Here is a 22,184-nt window from a genome sequence, read left to right as displayed (position 1 = left end):
ATACAAAGAATGTGCTCTGGAGTTATTGCTGCATAAACCATACGAAAAGAAAAGAAAAACACATTTCTAAGAAGTAAAGAGGCAAAACTATACTCACTGTTAAATAAATATAACAAAAGAGATGTGACTGTGCAAAAACAGATAACAACATGACATCTCAAACGTTGAATCGACAATCAGCTACGCTACTGCTCTGTAGAGTACGCTACCAATGTGCCTAGTACATCTTATAGTAAATCAGGAGACCGTCACCAAACATCAAGCTCTGACAGTTTTTCCTTACTACTGTTGCTCCGTGGGTTGGTAAGGTCAGACCTTACCTGTGTGAAGCGCTTTGAGGCAACTCTGTTGTGATTTGGCTCTGTATAAATGAAAATAAATTGAAATTGACAATACAACATCGCCCTCTGCTGAGTGACACGGACCTGCACTGAAGACTGGACATTTGGACCCCTGGAACGAGAATTCTCTGGGGTTTCACAGAGAATCTACGACATCAGCCAGCGACCACTTCACACCATACTGTGATTGGACAAAAATGGTCGCATATCCAAAGATATGGTTAAGCCTTAGGCTCGAGACCAGAGGATCCTCGGTTCAAATCCCAGCCTGACCAGAAAATCACTAAGGGCCCTTGCGCAAGGTCCTTAATCCCCTAGTTGCTCCCGGTGTGTAGTGAGCGTCTTGTATGGCAGCACTCTGACATCGAGGTGAATGTGAGGCATTATTTTAAAGCACTTTGTGCGTCTGATGCAGATGGAAAAGCGCTATATAAATGCAGTCCATTTATTTCCTTCAATATTAAATTATTAGTTCAAATTTAAATCTAAACCAGCACAATTTTGATTTTTTATTTTTCTGTTTGTTTTGAGCTGAATATGTATTTTAGTGTTTCCAGTTTTTGGATCCCATCTTAAACCTATCATTCCAAAACGGGTAAGAACCACATGAAATACCAATTAAAGTTCCATGTACGGCTGTGTGACATTACAATAAGCATTATTCAATTTATTAATTTAACCAGACTTAAAATCACACTGAGATTCAAACTCTCATTTTCAAGACGGCAACACCAGACACACAACAGTTAAAACCAACTGAAGCCACAATTAACAATAAAAATTGTAAAAACAAAAGTTAAAAGAATAAAAATGGGGAATTAAAAGTCAGAAATGTGAATTAAAGCACTCACAAAACAAAACTTGAGTGTGTTAGAAATATCTGTTGATATAAGATATATTTTAGTCTATCGCTAATGCCGCAGTTAGCAAGCTAGGCTATGCTGGATGCATGTTTTTAGCCTAACAGGAGCTAGTTAACATTTCCAACATTCTTTCTTCTAACATGTTAGCATGTCCATCAAACACGGATGAAATTGATGTCTAAGACCAACATTTATACTGTACACAGCACAATTTCTACCTCCTCTGGTTGGAAATAGGGAAACCACACCAAAGTTTACTTTCATCGTCTGCCGCTGGTAGATTTCTCTCCACCATTCAAAGATGTGCGCGGTGTTCAAAAGAAGACAGGAAGTGAACGCAGCACCACATTATTGCAGAAAATATTTTATGTATTGGGAAAAATGGTACTAACCACTTACCATTTTTTCAAATTAAAGTTTCTGGTTAAACTTTTGTTCCAAGCCATGTATCTGTGATATCTTACAGTAGCTTCAATGTCATTCCTTGAACCAGTTTAACGGCTTAGTCTAAACAAAAGCCAATGTTGATATGCATTCAAATAAATGGCGCTTGTTGGTGTGACTTGTTATTTCAGAGTGTGAACCAGTTTCTTCGGTTCCAGCAGACTCACAATCAAAAAGCAATGTTTACTGTTTACTGTATCGGCACTCTTGCATTTTAATCTTGGATTAATAAAGTTCTTCTTATTCTTATCAAAAACACATAAAAGCAACAGTCAAAATATTCCAATAAGACCTCTATTAGTGTTACTAATGATTCATTCAGGTTTATGTCCTAATATATATATACACTCAACAAAAATATAAACGCAACACTTTTGGTTTTGCTCCCATTTTGTATGAGATGAGCTCAAAGATCTAAAACTTTTTCCACATACACAATATCACCATTTCCCTCAAATATTGTTCACAAACCAGTCTAAATCTGTGATAGTGAGCACTTCTCCTTTGCTGAGATAATCCATCCCACCTCACAGGTGTGCCATATCAAGATGCTGATTGCGACATCTGTGGCATTGTGCTGTGTGATAAAACTGCACCTTTCAGAGTGGCCTTTTATTGTGGGCAGTCTAAGGCACACCTATGCACTAATCATGGTGTCTAATCAGCATCTTGATATGGCACACCTGTGAGGTGGGATGGATTATCTCAGCAAAGGAGAAGTGCTCACTATCACAGATTTAGACTGGTTTGTGAACAATATTTGAGGGAAATGGTGATATTGTGTATGTGGAAAAAGTTTTAGATCTTTGAGTTCATCTCATACAAAATGGGAGCAAAACCAAAAGTGTTGAGTTTATATTTTTGTTGAGTATATATATATATATATATATATATCATAACTTTAGGATAAATACAAATTGTCAAGACATTAACACGAGATGTCACAAATACGTTACGTAATCAGTACGGGGTGCCACAACATGTAAGAAAATGACAAGATGCTGCCATGATGCAGCTGCATCTTGAAGGTAAGAGCACCAAAACTGACTATAAATAGAGGGTGCTAGGAATTATTATTGTCACAAAATAAGGACAATGATTATGAACAGATGCTGCTGAAGAAGAAGAAGAAGGTCTGCTGGCATGTGATCCTGACTATGTCTCTATGTCTTGGAGGTTTCTGGGTTTTTTATTCCTGACAGCATATTGACGTATTTGCAAGATCACCCATGACTTAGCAAGATGCTGTCACAGAGCTGCCAAGACACTGGCAACACGCCCCAAGATATCAACATAGCGTAAAATGTTTGAGCATTCCAGAAACCGTTGCGGTGTATCTTAAGCACATAATGATACATCACGATGTACCACGACATGGTGCCTGGCGTCAGAAAGACATCACAAGGACTCACCATGTCTTAAAGCTTGCTCAGATTAGCTACAAGAGACAGAGGCAAAGCGACCAGCTGCCATTTGTCTTCAGTCAGAGTGGACGTTTGACAGCAAGTCAAGTGGTAGCTACACCGCCAGCTACAAAAATAGACACGAAGTCTGCTGCCAATCTGAGTGTCGTAAATTGGTTGTTTGCTCAAACAAAATAATCCAAGATGGCAGAATACACTCCCAGACAACAGTATTTCTGTGTGAATTTAACAGGTATGCCATTTTCCACTTTCATTTTGTAAACGTTCGGGAGAAATAAACACTTTTACCTCTACAAAACCCTGATAATACCTCTGAGATGATTTACAAGACATCTTCCTGAGATGTTAGCAAGCTAACTAGTGATACAGGAATTCCCCCATGAGACACATTTTAGAGAAACAAATCAGTCAATCTTTGGTTCCGTTGAGCAGTTAATCGCAGATGAAAAGCTCATCCTTTCATAATATATCATTATACATTGTACACAGTAATGCCACCAGCAGGCCACACCTAGGAACGCTCATAAAGCAACAAATGGCAACTGTTAGTCATTCTCATTTGTAGTTACTGTACCCACACAATAGAACAACCTGACGTTCAGCCTGAAAAGGGGGTGGGTGGATGCACAAGCGGGCTAATATTATGTTCATCATAATGCCCAACCCTCTGTATAGTTTACTCCCGCATTTAGTGCCAGATCCAATCCTCCTTGGACGCAACTCTCAAACAGCAAACTCTCAAATTGAACTCACTGCTATATGACTACTGCTGATTTGAAAAAATAAAATAAAACAAAACATTGCATGATGTGTAAAATAATTAATGATTTAAAAAAAAAATACAGAACAAAAGTTAGTGCGAGTCACCCGGTACATTTCTGGGACTCAGGAAAGTCCACTGTAACACTGATGGCGTGGTCACAAAGATGAGAACAATATCAGATAGTTTTTGCTTTTGATGATGTGTTGGGGTCACAAAGTAAATTTTATTTAGGGTGGGCATTTAAACAACTTTCATTAAAAAAATGGGATGTGCGGATGATCCCTGGGTGCCAACGCGCGGGCATCATAATCTGACTGTAAGGTTAGAACGTGTCATGTTAAAGATGAAGGTGATAACAGTTGGAAACCCCTGAATAAGCCGATGAGGTAGTGATGTTGGTTGTGACGCTGGATGCATCATTTGCATGTATTTAAATATTTATGAATTCCTTTGCAATGATGATTGATTTATTGATGTTAACAGGAGAACTACTCAGACTTGTCTACTTACTTATTTCAAAAGTAGATTGTGTTTTATAATTTGTGCACGTTCACTATTCATGCTCAACGGTTTGACACGATCTTATTTATGGACCTCAGTATACTTTAGCTCCATAAGGCGCCTTTCAAAGAAGCTGTCGGAGGAAAGAGAGAAAAAAAAAAAAACCACGGCACATTCCTTGGCAATAACCCCCTGCTATCTCTGGAACACTGACCACTTTGATTGACTTGAGCGTAATGACCTTGCCCCCCATTCCCTTCCACCTGCATTCCGGTCAATGCGAGCAGAAAACAGGATCGGCGATAAGCAATGCACAGATAGGAAGATCTTGATGACAGATAGTATCCGGCCCCCCACCTTTGATGAGGCCATTGTGCTTCGATCACTCAGAGGGAATATATGCTACAAGAGGAGGTCAACACCGATAGCATAAAGCAAACAAAAACACTCTTTGTGCCTCGCTGTTACAGGGTTTTTTCCTCTCTTTCTGCATACTTATTCAATTTCCTGCATGGCAGGACAGGCCTTCCTTATCTGGGACTGTTTATACCTGCAAATCTGCTGGTGGCCTTTTGTTTGCAGGTGAATCAGCCTGAGGTGACATTTAATTCCTGGGCAAAAAAAAAAAAAAGAAAAAAAAAGAAAGAAAAAAAGTGGTGACAATCCATGGTGCAGCCTCTCCGCCTCAGGAGATTTGTACTACTACAGAGAATGCAACAGTGCTGCATTCAGGGCCTGTAGGCGGCGAGCGCCAACATCCATCACTCCACCGAATCAAAGCACATCTGATGACGAGCCAGGCACGAGAACCGGTTTACGCACGGGTCTGTTCTCCACTTCACGACGGACATGTTGGAAAATGCATGCAAACAGCAAAAAAAAAAAAAAAAAACCCACATAATGGAATCCACCATTAATTATCTTATTGATCAGCGTCTTTTCGTCACTGTGAACAGCAGCATTCGCGTTGTAATCGACAGTAAGAAAAATCCAAGCAGTTGTGACATTTCTGATGCAGCATGAAGATGACGGGTGCAGACAAATCCATCATGTTTGAGCAATTTTCATGCTGAATAAATATAATACGAGCCTCCCTCCTGTTTGATGTTTCAAACAGCGAGGGAGGGGGGGGTTGTTGGAATAGCCTTTGCATTCTTTCGCACACATGCCAGGTGTGCAAAATGAAACTCTCCTTGAGCACATTAATGCTTAAAATGTATGCCACGATTACTGAAGCACTCAAAACAAAATTCACCGCTGCAAGTATTTAGTCAGAGCAACACCATGCTTTGATTGTTCCAAAGCAACATCCCTTTGGTGCTAAATGCTATATGCCTACTTTGTTTTCCCTTTACGTGTTTTTGAGTTTGTGCACTGTTTGTTCATGTGAAATGAGCACCGACGTGCCTCTGAGCTATTTAAAAGTGCTTGATGAATAATGAACTGCACCAAAACCTGATGTATTATTCTGTTTCCTGTTGTCTGTTTCAAACAGCAAATAGTAAATAGCATATATATATATATATATATATATATATATATATGCACTCAACAAAAATATAAACGCAACACTTTTGGTTTTGCTCCTATTTTGTATGAGATGAACTCAAAGATCTAGCTTCAATGTCATTCCTTGAACCAGTTTAACGGCTTAGTCTAAACAAAAGCCAATGTTGATATGCATTCAAATAAATGGCGCTTGTTGGTGTGACTTGTTATTTCAGAGTGTGAACCAGTTTCTTCGGTTCCAGCAGACTCACAATCAAAAAGCAATGTTTACTGTTTACTGTATCGGCACTCTTGCATTTTAATCTTGGATTAATAAAGTTCTTCTTATTCTTATCAAAAACACATAAAAGCAACAGTCAAAATATTCCAATAAGACCTCTATTAGTGTTACTAATGATTCATTCAGGTTTATGTCCTAATATATATATACACTCAACAAAAATATAAACGCAACACTTTTGGTTTTGCTCCCATTTTGTATGAGATGAGCTCAAAGATCTAAAACTTTTTCCACATACACAATATCACCATTTCCCTCAAATATTGTTCACAAACCAGTCTAAATCTGTGATAGTGAGCACTTCTCCTTTGCTGAGATAATCCATCCCACCTCACAGGTGTGCCATATCAAGATGCTGATTAGACACCATGATTAGTGCACAGGTGTGCCTTAGACTGCCCACAATAAAAGGCCACTCTGAAAGGTGCAGTTTTGTTTTATTGGGGGGGATACCAGTCAGTATCTGGTGTGACCACCATTTGCCTCTTGCAATATATATATATATATATATATATATATATATATATATATATATATATATATATACACACACTGTAGATTTGGTTTTATTTAAAACGTTGTTGCTGCCATAACATCAAAAGCATGAGCACATTCCGATGGCTGAATCGTCTTGTGAAGTTGGTGACCTCCACCAACCAAACACAAAAGTACAAATCATGGTGTGAAATTCAAACCAGATCAAAAGTGCACCTTGACCTCCTTGAGTGATTAATTCATTGATTCATTTTCTATACCTGCTTACTCCAATCGAGGGTCACGGGGAGGGGGCTGAGAGCCAGTGAGATCGACTGATCTTAACCAAAATCAAATCACTTCTTCCCATCCATATGCCCATTTAAACTGCCAAGATTGACCAAAATCAGATTTGGTATAGTTCAGGTATCTTGATCACAAGCGCTTGTGCCTTTGGTGAAGTCACCAATTACACTGATCTGCAGCCAAAATGCTTCTGAAATAAATAAATTAAAACTTTACTATTTTTGGGCCACTAAGAATGAAAATAATGTTTAAAATTGTTGATTGATTCAAATTTTAAACATATGTTACCACTGTGCTACTAAGAGTTAATATATAACCCTTTTGCTGATTTTTTTAAGCATTTTAAGAAGAGAACAGGTGATCTTTATTATAAAAACAATTAGAAACATGAAATACCTAATGTTTATGAATTATCATGAAAACTATTATCAACACAAAATAGTTATGTAGACATAAAATGTAAATATCTTGGAAACAGCAGCCAATCAGACATTTTTATTGTTGTATTTGAATTCGGCATGCCACAATCTATAATAAATATCACATTTTATTTCTGAAGCAGATAATTTCCTTTTGGGTGATTGATTAACACATATTTTTTTCCAGACGGAAATTCTTTGCAATACCTGATAGCCATATTTTGGCTTTCGTGTAATAAACTCTAATAATAAAAGAATAAATGCTAATAAAAATAATATAATAATATAATAAATGCTGGCAGACGTTTCAGGATGCTAAGAGCCAGACTAAGAGGCAGAGGGACAGTTTTTACAATAGGGTCATTGCTATGATAAATACAAACAGCTCACACAAAGTATACGAGGGCTGTCCATAAAGTATAGGTCCTTTTTATTTTTTTCAAAAACTATATGGATTTCATTCATATGTTTTTACGTCAGACATGCTTGAACCCTCGTGCGCATGCGTGAGTTTTTCCACGCCTGTCGGTGACGTCATTCGCCTGTGAGCACTCCTTGTGGGAGGAGTCGTCCAGCCCCTCGTCGGAATTCCTTTGTCTGAGAAGTTGCTGAGAGACTGGCGCTTTGTTTGATCAAAATTTTTTCTAAACCTGTGAGACACATCGAAGTGGACATGGTTCGAAAAATTAAGCTGGTTTTCAGTGAAAATTTTAACGGCTGATGAGAGATTTTGAGGTGATTCTGTCGCTTTAAGGACTTTTCACGGTGCGGGACGTCGTGCAGCGCTCTCAGGCGGCGTCATCAGCCTGTTTCAAGCTGAAAACCTCCACATTTCAGGCTCTATTGATCCAGGACGTCGTGAGAGAACAGAGAAGTTTCAGAAGAAGTCGGTTTCAGCATTTTATCTGGATATTCCACTGTTAAAGGAGATTTTTTTAATGAAAGACGTGCGGACGGGTCCGCGCGTCGGCTCGCAGCCGCCGCGACGCTCCGCCACAGGAAAAACACCTCCATTGGAAGCCTTAAGGACAAGTTGGAACATGTCCAGCTGTTAAACAATTTCTCATATACTCACTCCACTGAAAGCCATCAAAAGCCGCCTGGATTTTACAAATGGTTATCAACACGGAGGTGTTTTTCCTGTGCCGCCGCACCGCGTCGGCTGCGTCCCGACGCGCGGACCCGTCCGCACGTCTTTCATTACGTCCTGGATCAATAGAGCCTGAAATGTGGAGGTTTTAAGCTTGAAACAGGCTGATGACGCCGCCTGAGAGCGCTGCGTGACGTCTCGCACTGTGGGAAGTCCTTAAAGCGACAGTATCACCTCAAAATCTCTCATCAGCCGTTAAAATTTTCACTGAAAACCAGCTTAATTTTTCGAACCATGTCCACTACGATGTGTCTCACAGGTTTATAAAAAATTTTGATCAAACAAAGCGCCAGTCTCTCAGCAACTTCTCAGACAAAGGAATTCTGACGAGGGGCTGGACGACTCCTCCCACAAGGAGTGCTCACAGGCGAATGACGTCACTGACAGGCGTGGAAAAACTCACGCATGCGCACGAGGGTTCAAGCATGTCTGACGTAAAAACATATGAATGAAATCCATATAGTTTTTGAAAAAAATTAAAAGGACCTATACTTTACGGACAGACCTCGTAAGTGCAAATAAACGCATGTACAACCTTTTTTTTGTACATATGTGCAATTTTTTTATACAATGAACATGTGCAACAATCGTTCTCACATCACAGATTTGTCTGTGCTTTTAACCCTTCAGTTTGTATATTGTGTTTTTCTTTCTTTGATAAATGCATGCCTTGTTTAGATATTTATTACTTATCTGATTTTCGTCTTTTCTTTTGCACCGAGGAGAAGGACTATGCCCCAATTTCAATTTACTAATGTACGCCTGTGCAATGACAATAAATAATCTTGAATCCTAATAAAAAGTGCATGACAACAATGCACAAAAAAAATCCCAAGTTAAAGAGCTGATAATACAGAAAAAGGTGCAACTTATACTCGAGTACGACTTATATTCCAGAAAATAATGTAGCTATGGAGACCAAAAGCAATTTTGTAGCAAACTGTATTCATGTTTATTTCTGCTGTAAAGTTGGACATTTTAACATAGGGTCCTCTGAGGATTGACTTGCTTTTGGAAACAAGTGGCCATTCAAGGAACTTCAAGTTTTGTGCACTTTCTGCACTTGCTTCATTTTTAGCACCAGAGTTTGAGCTGCGACACATTCTGGTTTTAAAATATTCTCATGTATTTTAATTTGACTGAGTGAAGGGAAAAAAAAAAACCAACAGAAAAAAAAAAGAAGCAAGCGCAGACAATATTTAAGATGGGAGTGATGAAGGCATCTGGTCGACTGTTTATCCAAGTTGTTACCACGAGAAGTGTGAATTTTACTGCTTTGCGATGCTGCAAGCGAGCAAGATTTAAGGTATGCTTAAAAAATGAAATGAAAGTGTCAGAATCGATGGCTCCTGGTCGACTTAATTCAGCATTTGGTCACCAACTGGTCATATAACAGGAGCTTTTACAGTCATGTTGAGACAATAAATCCCCGGCTTCCATCCCGCGAGGTGAAGATTCCTTTTTTGCATGCACGTTATATGGAAATATTTTTCTGCTTTTGTTTTAGCAAAAAAAAAAAAAAAAAAAGTGTTCAGGAAGTCACGGTTGCAATAAATCTGGACGAGCCCATCACGGGTGAGATTGTATTTCATTTCCACAGAGTCAAACACTAATCCCGGACATTCTTGTGACTTTGGCTCATTGTAATTCTTTTTTGTTTTCTTTTGTGGTTCCAAAAACATTTCTGGTTCCCAGTTATTAAAACAGCATCTTTTGCAAAATGTGAGACACGTAGGAGTAGTGCACATACACTGTAGCTTTACTGGACAAACCCTCCATGACATCACCCAGAGGTCTGAACCTCAAATAGTGTGACTCCAATTGTCGCCATCTTGGCAGTGCTAATGGCACCACGGAGAAACGTTTAAATCCTAAGGAAGAATAGAGAACGGAAAGATGTCGCTGCTGTTTTGCTGTTAGCTTGCTAGCTAACTAGCTTTCTTGAGGGAACTTTGGACCAATGGACCTTCGGAATAAATTTGTTTTAGAGGCCAGTATCTGGCCCAATTCAGGGCCGGTTGTTGGGCTACGCAGCTCCTTACTTTCGTTTTTGGACAGGTTGCCACGTCTGCACTTTATAAGCCAGTGAGTTGCCACATTTACACTAAGCCTGTTAGTAGACAAGCTGGAGCAAGTAGTTTCATCCTGTTTTTGCAGTTTTTGTTGGCTCGTGAGTAATTGTAACAGAACAGCGCCCGGTAGAATAGGGGTGTAATAAAATGCTCATAAAGGGCAATAAACGGTCAAGGCCAAAGCAGTTAATGGTGACTGCTAGCAGGACCCTCAACATGGCACACTAGCTGTCACTCAAAGGGAACACAAGCCCAATTATATATAAATTTATGACTTCAAATATGTTAAACGGATGAGTAATCTGTCATAAATGAGGAAACAAGCTATAGAGACCAAATCCTTTTTTTTTTGTACCTGGTTTTAAGTAAGTAAATCGCTTTGGCTTCTCCCTTGTTTCACTCGGGACTACCATAGCAGATCCGAGGTGGATCTGCATGTTGATTTGGCACAAGTTTTATGCCGGCTGCCCTTCCTGACACAACTCCACATCACATGGAGAATGGGCAGGGGTGGTCTTGAACCGGGAACATTCCTCACTGCAAACAAGCGCACTTGAACATGTTTATTTCAGCTGTAAAGTCTGGGATTTTGACATGGGCATCTTCGGGGATTGACTAATTTTTGGAACTAGTCTCAAGTGGCCATTCAAGGAATGGTCACATACGGTAGGTGTCGCGGCAGCATACGACAAAAACACCTTACAACCACAAGAAATACGATAATTTATCTCTCTAAATATGGTTCCAAATCTGTGAAGAGCTCCATTCAATCCAGACAATGAAGCAGCTCTGTCTTATTTTTATTTTCTGGGATACTTCCAGTTGTGCAGATTGGTCATGCAAGACTGATATACCAGATTTTTTTTCTTTCCTCTGTGCTCATTCTCACTACACAGATTGACCAGTCATCTGTGAATCTCCCATGGTTTTGCTGATAATTCATGATTACTCTGCCACGGAGCCGCGGAATTCAATATGAGTTATAAAATGGTAACTCAAGCATATCAATGGATGACAGACTGGATGTGCATGGCCCGGGGCCAGAGAGGAGCCAGAGAACAATAGCTTCCCCCATTCACTCAACCCCAAGACTGGAAATACCAGTGCGGCACAGGGGAGGGTCTTCCATCAGCACAATGTATGGCAGAGCTTCAGACAAATGTTGTGCTGAGACATATTGTTAACCTTTACGACCTTTTTGGGAGAAAGACAAACATGTCGGGATGTTCACCCAAGGAATGTTTCACGAGCAAGAAAATCTTCCTCAAAGGGCAAAAGACGGGCAAATTACACCGAATAAGGAAAAACAACTGAGTGGAAGAAAAAAAGGACAACAACATAAGACGAGTTGCACACACGAGCCTTACAGCTTGATACAGATTCCTGCAGATTAACTCTCCATGATTTAGTATCACCATAATATATGGTTCTGCCTGGCCTTGACCTTTGGTTAATTCTACCCAAAACGGAACCACTTTATCCTCAACTAACACGAGACCCTTCCACCATATTTGATCCATATTGGCTCCAAATTGTTTGAGTTAAAGAGCTGTAAAAAGTCACCTTTCAAGATCACCCGAGCCCAGAGGTCACATGATCATAACAAGGGTGCTACAGGACTTCATATACGTGTTTAATAGTCACCATAGGTATATCTATAACAAGTTCATTAAAAAACATCTTAAATGTCCAAGGAACATACACTCACTGGCCAATTTATTAGGTACTCTTTGCTAGTACCAGGTTGGACCCCCTTTTGCCTTCAGAACTGCCTTAATTCTTTGTGGCATAGATTCAACAAGGTGCTGGAAGCAGTTGGTCCATATCGACATGACAACATCATGCAGGTGTCCATTCATCCAGTCTGTCCATTTTCCTCTGACCTCTGACATCAACAAGGCATTTTCATTCACATAACTGCCGCTCAATGGATATCTTCTGTTTTTTGGACCAAACCCTAGAGATGGTTGTGCGTGAAAATCCCAGTATATCAGCAGTTTCTGAAATACTCAGACCAGCCCGTCTGGCACAAACAACCACGCCACGTTCAAAGTCATTTAAATCCCCTTTCTTCTCCATTCTGATGCTCGGTTTGAACTTCAGCAAGTCGTCTAGATGCCTAGATGCATTGAGTTGCTGACATGTGATTGGCTGATTAGCTATTTGTGCTACCAAGCAATCCTACTTAATAAAGTGGCCGATAGTGTTTAAGGTAATTATAGTTGAATCCATAATCAGTTCCTCAAAACAGCCATTCTAAATGGGCTTGACCTTTCAAGGTCACCCTAAGTCAAAGGTCATGTAACCAATAGCAAGGTGACATATATCACTTCATAATTAGTATTTAACAGTAACCACATGTATCTCTTTAATTCCTTGAAGTAGCCATTGTAAATACTGCTGCATATAAGCAGTGGACCAGCCATTTGACCTTGACCTGTGACCCGAATGTATCAGAGATCTTTCACATAATCAAGTCATTTCATCTTTGGCTGAGCCTCAAGCGTTCCACAAAGTTTGGTCCAAGCTGGATCAGAACTCTTCAAGTTACTTTGTTCACACATGGACAGATGCACTGGATGGAAAACACACCCCCACATGCACTACCGCTGTGCACGGGTGGAATAAATATATAGAAATCGAGTGCTCGTGCACTTCGTAAAGGCTTCATCATAGATTAGGGTTTTGTCTAACAGCAGCAATTCACAAAGGTTCACATTGTCTATAATTCACACACACGCACGCACACATGCATACACACACACACACACACACACACACACACACACACACACACACACACACACACACACACACACACACACACACTGCTTCACCTGCAACCCAAACACGCACCAAAACAAGAAACGCTGCATGTTAAATTATTACTCTGATGCGGCGAGGACGCCATTGTAAAGAACTTAATCTTTGACATTTCCCTTTTGAAAGCCGGAGTTCCTCTCTTAGCGCTTAAGCACAAACAGCCTAAGAAATGTTGACACTAACTGCACGACATAATCTGCCTAAATCTGTCGTTCTTTCTTGAAAAGGCTGAGATAAGAACATTCATTCATACATTGATTTGCAGCAGGTCTGTCTGTGGCACGTCTGAAACATCTAAAAACAAACCTGATACCTGCCTGACCTACTTCATACTCCCGAGGAGCATCACTTTATGGATTTGTTATATAATGTGGGTGAAATGGAGAAGAAACATCAAGAACAGGCAGACAATTTAAGGAAGCGTGGCAAAAGTCTGGCATGCAGCTCAAACAGTACAGTTTGTTCTCTGTTTTGGAAATAAAGAGATTCCTGAAAACGTTCAATTCCACTATTACAAGTCAATAAGGCAAGGTTGGGTTTTTTTGCCCTTTGAGTTTTCGTCTTGAAATCATTATACGGCTGAGATGTGAGCGTACGGATGGAATAAGTGAAGGGAAAACGTTGCTCATTTTGCCGAGCCGGCCCTTTGTTTTTGTTCATTTGGCAGCTCATGTGCTGCTGCTTCCAAACAAGATGAGGTTCAGCTCGCAGTCAGTTCTTTTCCAATCATTTCCTTCATTCATTATGACTTCCTGTCTCTCTTGGACCAATTACTTGAATTGTTCATTCAATTATGCAGCTAAAAAAAAAATCCCTGAGAATAAATGAGAGAGGAAGGACAACTTAACATGACTGGAAAAGATAACGTAAGGCTGAGTCGTTGGCAGGATGGTTGAACATCTGTATGATGTTATATTATTAACATCTGGTGAAACACCAATCTGAATTTTATTTTCTTAAGCATTCAAACAGGGATGGTTCCGGCTGTGTGTATGTGTGTGTGTATATATATATATATATATCCCCACATTTTGTCATGTTACGGCCTTATTCCAAAGTGGATGAAATTCTTTTTTTCCCCTCAAAATTCTACACACAATACCCCATAATGACAACGTGAAAAAATGTTTTTGAAATTTTTGGAAATTTATTAAAAATTTGAAGAAAAAAAAAAAACAAAACTAAGAAATCACATGTACATAAGTATTCACAGCCTTTGACATGGACCTCAAAATTGAGCTCAGGTGCCTCCTGTTTCCACTGATCATCCTTGAGATGTTTCTACAGTTTAACTGGAGTCCACCTGGGGTAAATTCAGTTGATTGGACCTGATTTGTCAAAGGAATTGTCTGTCGTCTTCTGAGACAGGATTGTCTGGAGGCACAAATCTGGGGAAGGGAACAGAAACATTTCTGCTGTTTTCACTAAAACCATTTGGCTTTCAAACTTCAACCCTCGAACAAATGGGAGAAAGAGAGAGAACTACATTGTGAATGGAGAGAGCGACCAGCTAAAATAAAGGTCTGAGTTACAGAAATACATTTATTCGATGACAGTTTCATGGCTGTTATGTTCTAAAGCACAAAAAAATGTTGTAACATTGTAATACTTCTCTCAGCTGTGGAAAAAACAAAAACAAAGGCGCAACAGACCTTATTTGAACAAATCACGCCCCCCACCCCCACAGTTTACATAAGTCTATAACAATTTATATAAATGACGTTTCCAGTGGCTGCTCTGCACACTGACATATCATTTATATTATGAGAAAGACATACAAAAAATGTGGTTTCTGGGCCTTGAGGTCACTTGATGCTTTTTAATGACTTTATTCACACCAAATGATGGCAAACTATTTACTGGTCAATATAAGCTGGAGATCATCTCTTTTGCTATGTTGGTTGCAGCGATATTGCAAGTATTTATTTATGTTAAACTATGTATGACTTCATATTATGACTTATTTGTGATGTCATTATTTATCAGTTATATCGATCAATCATAAATATTTTGTTGTTTTGCTCATACACACACACACACACACACACACACACACACACACACACACACACACACACACACACACACACACACACACACACACACACACACGTGTCAATACCCTTCTTGTGCCATGGTCCACGAGGAATAACTGTTGGGGGGAAATGCAGTGGGCACCTTGCGTTCCCCGCATCTGCTACGGTCGCCATGAAGGCCCAAAAGGAACCCTGAACACAAGAAAGCTAGCGAGGTTCTGGTGAAACAAGAAGTCCTCAACACTGGATCATGCAGAGAAGGTCATGGCTTGTAACCCATCGTCTATGAAGGAGGATGAGTTCCTCAGACCCTGATCATCTGGGATTTCCCAGTCATCGGACCAGGCTAAGGATCTGTCAAGGACCGTGCATTTGTCGGTGTGACAACGACATTCCCACATTAAACAAACCTACGCACTGCGTACCTCTAGATCTACCCTGGATCTACCCACCATCCCATTCAGGAATCGACCAAGAGATGATCTTCCTAAGCCACTGAGGGTTTGCCACGACGACAGAGTAATAAAGTGTTTTGTTTTATCCAATGACTTGTCCAACTTAAAATTACTTGTAAATCCTCGGCGTGTAACATTTAACCAATATGAAGCAAAATCAACTTTAAAGTTAAAGATATGACTCCATCAATACATGGACCCTTGAATCTGGGGAGGTGATGGTCTAGTGGTTAAGCCTTGGGCTTCAAACCAGAGGATCCTCAGTTCAAAACCCAGTCAGACCGGAAAATCACTACGGACCCTTGGGCAAAGTCCTTAATCCCCAAATTGTTCATGGTGTGTCGTGAGTGCCTTGTATGGCAGCACTCTGACATTGGGGTGTGAGTGTGTTTGTGTGAATGGGTGAATGTGAGGCATCACTGTAAAGCGCTTTGAGCCTCTGATGCAGATGGAAAAGCGCTATATGAATGCAGTCCATTCGATCTAACAAATGTACTATGAAACATTTGATGGGTTGATTTTGAGGTTCATCTAGTTTCACTTCTACCTCTCTGTCTTCTGCCACATTCTAGAACACTGGGATGTCGGAATTATCCCACTTGGGATGTACTATGTCCGACCTCAAAGCATTCCAGGGGAACAAAGTTGAACGTAAACAAAAAACATGGATGACCCTGATAAGCGCTTTGTTTTTGAAGAGACACTTTGACTGTCATGAATCCAGTCTTTTTGTATTCATTATACACTGTTCAGCCTTCTTCACTGCATTCGCGCTTAGAAAATGAAGCCTACCTAAAATAGATTATAGCGACGTCTCTTCATGCCAATTTCTATGCAGAACAAGTTGTGTTAAATGGTGTTTTCTACTATAGCCAATATATGAGAACTCAGGGTCTGTACACTGAAAAAAAGAGAATGTTTGAACCAACATAAAAAAAGTGTTATAATTTGTAAAAACCTGAATGAATTAAATTGTTTGAACTTAGGTTTGTAAGTTAGAGTTGATTTAACTTTCAAACTTAAGTTCAATCAACTTAATTCATTAATTAAAGAGATCAACACCCGCAGTAAATCCTAAATTTGCAAAACAATTAATAACTCATCTCTAATTCCCAATTAAATATACAAAAAAATAAATTTGCCATAATGTAACTGAATGTCACATTCCAGAAATGCAGAAACAAGAAAATTTCACAATATGCGTTCATGACCAGTCGCCCCGGTAGCAGTTAAATCCATTAGATTTTACACAGAATGATTAAGTCTGTTAAAACACAACTGACACGTGTTCATCTCCCCGCCAGCAAAGGAAGTCAATACCAGAGGGAGAACAAAATTACTTTCTTTCCAACTCTGTCAATGAGCATTTCAAAGCGTGAGGAATGTTTTGGGAGAAAACGATAACCTGATTATACTATCTCCTGGTGAGGGAACAGGAGGTAATTATCAAGTCAGGATTTTGTTGCAGGGACTCCGACGGAGACACGGATCATAAGGGCAGCGATGTGGGCTCCCCCGAGGGCCGGACAGGCTGGAGGTGAGTGGTATGTGGATAGAATGAGATACTGTTTTCTGAGGAACCCACACGCATTCCTCCACTGACGGATGGGCAAATATGCGTCCTCAAGGCAGAGAACCTTCATATCAAGGGAAACCCAAAACCTGGACATTCTGCGAGGCCAAGCAGCCCTGCTCACAAAGAACCCCCACCCCCCAAATGTCGATTCAACTCTATGCTAGAGCCGATCGGAGGCCGGTGTCGCCCTGCCCTGCCTCCACTGCGCATGTTTCATTTCGAACCACAGCAGCACGTCTGAGAGGGAGTCTCTTCACCCAAAGTGATCAAATGGATTAATGGGATTATTAACTGTCAGATTATAAAGGTAAAACCTCTTAAATCTCACTAAAGTGGTGAATGATATTCTGCTTACAATGGATTCAGACACCACTATGGTTCTGTTGCTGTTAGATCTCAGTGCTGCATTTGATACAGTGGATCATCATATTCTACTTGATAGGCTGGAAAATCATTTTGGGATTACTGGGAGTGCCCTTGCATGGCTGACGTCATACTTGACCAGTGGTTCTCACTGTGTTTTGTACAGTAACACTACCTCTAACCTTAGTGACATGAAATTTGGGGTTCCACAGGGGTCTGTCTTAGGCCCCCTGCTTTTCTTCCTTTATATAGCACCTCTTGGCCACATATTGCAGCGTTTTGGGATTACCTTTCACTGCTATGCAGATGATACTCAGTTATATATGCCGATAACTGCTGGTAATCTCGTTCACATAAAATCCTTAGAAGATTGCCTTGCAGCAGTGACAAGTTGGATGTCTAGAAACCTCCTACTTTTAAACTCTGATTACTACATCACACTGACAAAGTGAGGAACCTTGGGGTAATTTTTGATCCTTCGTTGTCCTTTGGCCTCCATATTATAAATATTACTAGGACTGCTTTGTTCCACCTGCGAAATATAGCGAAGATTCGTCCCATCCTGTCTATGGCTGATGCAGAGACCCTGATCCATGCGTTCATCTCTTCTAGATTGGACTACTGCAATGTTCCATTTTCTGGTTTACCGCAGTCTAGCATTAAGGCTCTCCAATTGGTTCAAAATGCTGCAGCCAGACTTTTGACACGAAGCAGAAAGTTCGACCACATTACACCCATTTTGGCATCTCTTCACTGGCTTCCTGTCCCAGTGAGATCAGATTTTAAGGTTCTGCTACTAACCTATAAAATTATTCATGGACTGGCACCTCCATACCTAGCTGACCTAATTAAACCTTACGTACCGGCCCGGGCTTTATGTTCTCAGGGTGCAGGACTACTTTGTGTCCCTAGGGTGAATAAGAAGTCTGCGGGTCACAGAGCTTTCTCTTATCGTGCTCCTGTTCTGTGGAATGATCTCCCTGCGTCAATAAAACAATCAGATTCTGTGGAGATTTTCACGTCAAGACTAAGACACACTTCTTTCCCTTTTCATATGGCTAGCATACTGGTACAGTTTTGTTTTACGCTTTTTACTCTTTTAATTCATTTATTAGTAATTGGAGCGGGCCGCGGCCTGAACTTTACCTAAATTCTGGGTCTTTTAGTGAAGTTTAGGGCTAGCGGCCGGCGATCACCTTAGTATTTCTCTGTTTTTTCTTGTTGTTTAATGCTGGCAAATGATACAGTATTTTTTGTCTTTCTGATGCCTGATTCTGTTTTTTCTCTCTGTTTAAGGTGCAGCTCCATCCAGAGATGGGAGGCGACCCTCCTGTCCTGTGCACCAACTGCAATTCTTGTATATTCATCCGTGAATTGTTCTGTGAATTGTTTCTGTAATTTATGTTTGTATCATGGCCCAAGAAGAGGGTCACCCCTTTGAGTCTGGTCTGCTTGAGGTTTCTTCCTCAGAGAGAGTTTTTCCTTACCACTGTTGCTCTGGGGGTCGGTAAGGTTAGACCTTACCTGTGTGAAGCGCTTTGAGGCAACTCTGTTGTGATCTGGCGCTATATAAATGAAAATAAATTGAAATTGAAATTAAATCATTCTAAAGTCAGTTTTAAGCAGAAACAAGGCCGTTTTAAGCTGAAACGAGGGGAAACTGACATTTTGAAATGACCAACGCGCAGTGAACGTTCATCTAGCAGCTCGTGTAGCTGCGACGCTGAGATCGCTTCCTCCATCTTTTATGATGAAATAATGCTGAATTTATGTGGAAATTATTGTTGTACAAAATCTTCAGATATCTGTGTCTGAGACAGATGGTGATTGGAGTGCAGTTTGAAGCAGAAACGAGGCGATAATCGCTGAACCACGGCTGATGACGCATGCACAGTGAAGGCAGGGCGGACCGATTTTTAGGGGGACTGTTCGGTCGGTGACACCGGGTTAAATATTTCTGAGTCAGACTTGGAGATGGTATCTGCATTATCTGAATTTGTTAATCTACTCACAACAAAAAGACAAGAAACAAAAGGAAAGAAAAGCATCCACGCTGGAAGGACTGCTGGGAAAGTCGGCTCCATGGCAATTTCTCTTTGTTCAGAAACAACGTGCTACAGTCAGGCCGAAAATAAAACTGGAAGAGAAATCTATCACTGAACAAAACAGAAAGAAGGATAAAAGAGTAAAAAATCCAACTGAAAGGGAGGCACCCCCCCCCCCCCCGCATAATGTGCTTCCACATCAATCTGTAATCAATGCTAGGCATGTGATTTGAGGTTATTTGTATCCTGCTACAATGGCACCGGGAGAGGGGGAATGTAATGATTATCATCAAGCCGGCGCACCGGCATCAGCCGTTTTGACAGACGACAGTGTTTAGTGACAATACTTGTCATTACAACAAATGTGCTTATCAAAAAGTGAGACAAGCAAAAAAAAAAAGAAAAAAGTCTTACAGTGTCACTGCTGACAATAAAAAAAAAAACATACATTATTTCCCAGTGCTCAGTCTGGGTGCAGGTGTACGGGCTGCTCACGGTGGGAGCAGGTAATATAAATTTTACAGCAAACAATCCTACAATTGCTTAGTAAAAAGCACCAATTTGACATAATGATTCCCAAAATAGTACTTAACAAATCTAGCAAATTGACGGCCATTTTCCAAGATGTCTACCCAATTGATAAAATGATTTGAATTGTCCGTATGCACTTGACTGACCACAGTTCACACACTTATCATGTGTGCATGAAGTTATTCAATATGGGAATTAATCTATCTTGTGCGCACACAGTAGCATTTCAAGTGCTTAATAAAACGTGGCTTCATTACATATTTATTCTCTTCCTTTCCTTCTGCATCCACCGCACATGTGAAAATGTATGTGGCGCTGCACATCTCCCACTCCTCCTTCGCTGCATGGATACAGGCGCACACAAAAATGTGTGCACTCTTTCAATGCAGGTCTTCTGCATCACATTCCTGCATTACTTTGAAGCATTTATAACATAGCAGAATCACACCATATGGTGTTTCGTGACGTGTTTCTCTGGGCGTGATGCGCCTTGGTGGTTGCCATCTAGGATCCAAGGGGGTTCTGCATTGTGGTACCAGCCCTTGTCTTTGATCTGACCTAACATCTGCTTATGTTTGCATACATTATGCCAAGTTTTATAGAAATCCACAAACTGGTTTGGGAGGAGTTGCGCTGCACATGTGATGCATCAATTACACAACATTCCAATTATTCCCCCTTGAATATGTCAGAAAAATGCATCTATTCTCTGAGGTTCTGCCGCCTGAAAAATACAATGTGACAATCTGTTTAAAAAGCTTAATGTGCTCAGAAAGTGTGGCGTTATAATCTTAAGGAGGAGAAATGTTTGTCTGAATGTTACTTTGAAGAAAATGAAAATGATACGGATGCCACAAAAATTCACAGAGATCAACTTGAAGCACACGAACTTACTCTTTGTTTTTTCAAACTTCAAGGGTAAAACTACTCATTTAAAAATAATAAACCTTCTTTGTTAACAGCGCTTCTCTCCGCTTGAGAGGCTGAAACAATGTGTGCTGACACAGTGCATCCAAAAATTATTCACAGCGCTTCACTTTCCACATTTTGTTCTTACAGTCTTTATTCCAAAATGGAGTAAATTCATTTTTTTCCCCCTCAAAATTCTAATCACAACACCCCATAATGACAACAATAAACAAACTTTTTTGAAATTTTGGCAAATTTATAAAAAAAAAAGAAAAAAGAAATCACACGTACATTTATTCACACCCTTTTCTCAACACTTTGTTGATGCACATTTGGCAGCAATTACAGCCTCAAATCATCTTGAATATGATGTCACAAGCTTGGTTCACCTATCTTTGGGCAGTTTTGTCTATTCCTCTTTGCAGCACCTGGATGGGGAGCATCGGTGCACAGCCATTTTCAGATCTCTCCAGAGATGTTCAGTCGGATTCAGGTCTGGGCTAGGATTGTCCTGAAGCCACTCCTTTGTTTCTCCTGGTCCGAGAGTCCTTCAGGTGCCTTTTGTCAAACTCCAGGTGGGCTGCCATGTGTCTTTTACTAAGGAGTGGATTCTGTCTGTCCACTCTACCATACACGCCTGATTGGTGGATTGCTGCAGAGATGGTTGTCCTTCTGGAAGGTTCTCCTCTCTCCACAGAGGAATGCTGGAGCTCTGACAAAATGACCATTGGGTTCTTGGTCACCTCCCTGACTAAAGCCCTTCTCCCCTGATTGCTCAGTTTAGACGGGCGGCCAACTCTAGGAAGAGTCCTGGTGGATCTGAACTTCTTCCATTTACAGATGATGGAGGCCACTGTGCTCATTGGGACCTTCAAAGCAGCAGAAATGTTTCTGTACCCT

The 22,184-nt window shown here is 40.5% G+C and overlaps 1 protein-coding gene across 9 annotated transcripts in view; it reads right to left on the bottom strand.

The window, feature by feature from the left end:
- The window catches only part of LOC117521144 (adhesion G protein-coupled receptor L2-like), a 186,710-nt gene that overhangs the window by 163,724 nt on the left and 802 nt on the right, over positions 1 to 22,184 (bottom strand). The gene's annotated exons all lie outside the window — the stretch shown is intronic.

Source organism: Thalassophryne amazonica, chromosome 12, assembly GCF_902500255.1.
Source record: "Thalassophryne amazonica chromosome 12, fThaAma1.1, whole genome shotgun sequence".
NCBI classification, from domain to species: domain Eukaryota; kingdom Metazoa; phylum Chordata; class Actinopteri; order Batrachoidiformes; family Batrachoididae; genus Thalassophryne; species Thalassophryne amazonica.
The sequence above is the reverse complement of the archived record's forward strand: the minus strand, read 5'-3'. Positions and strand labels throughout refer to the sequence as shown.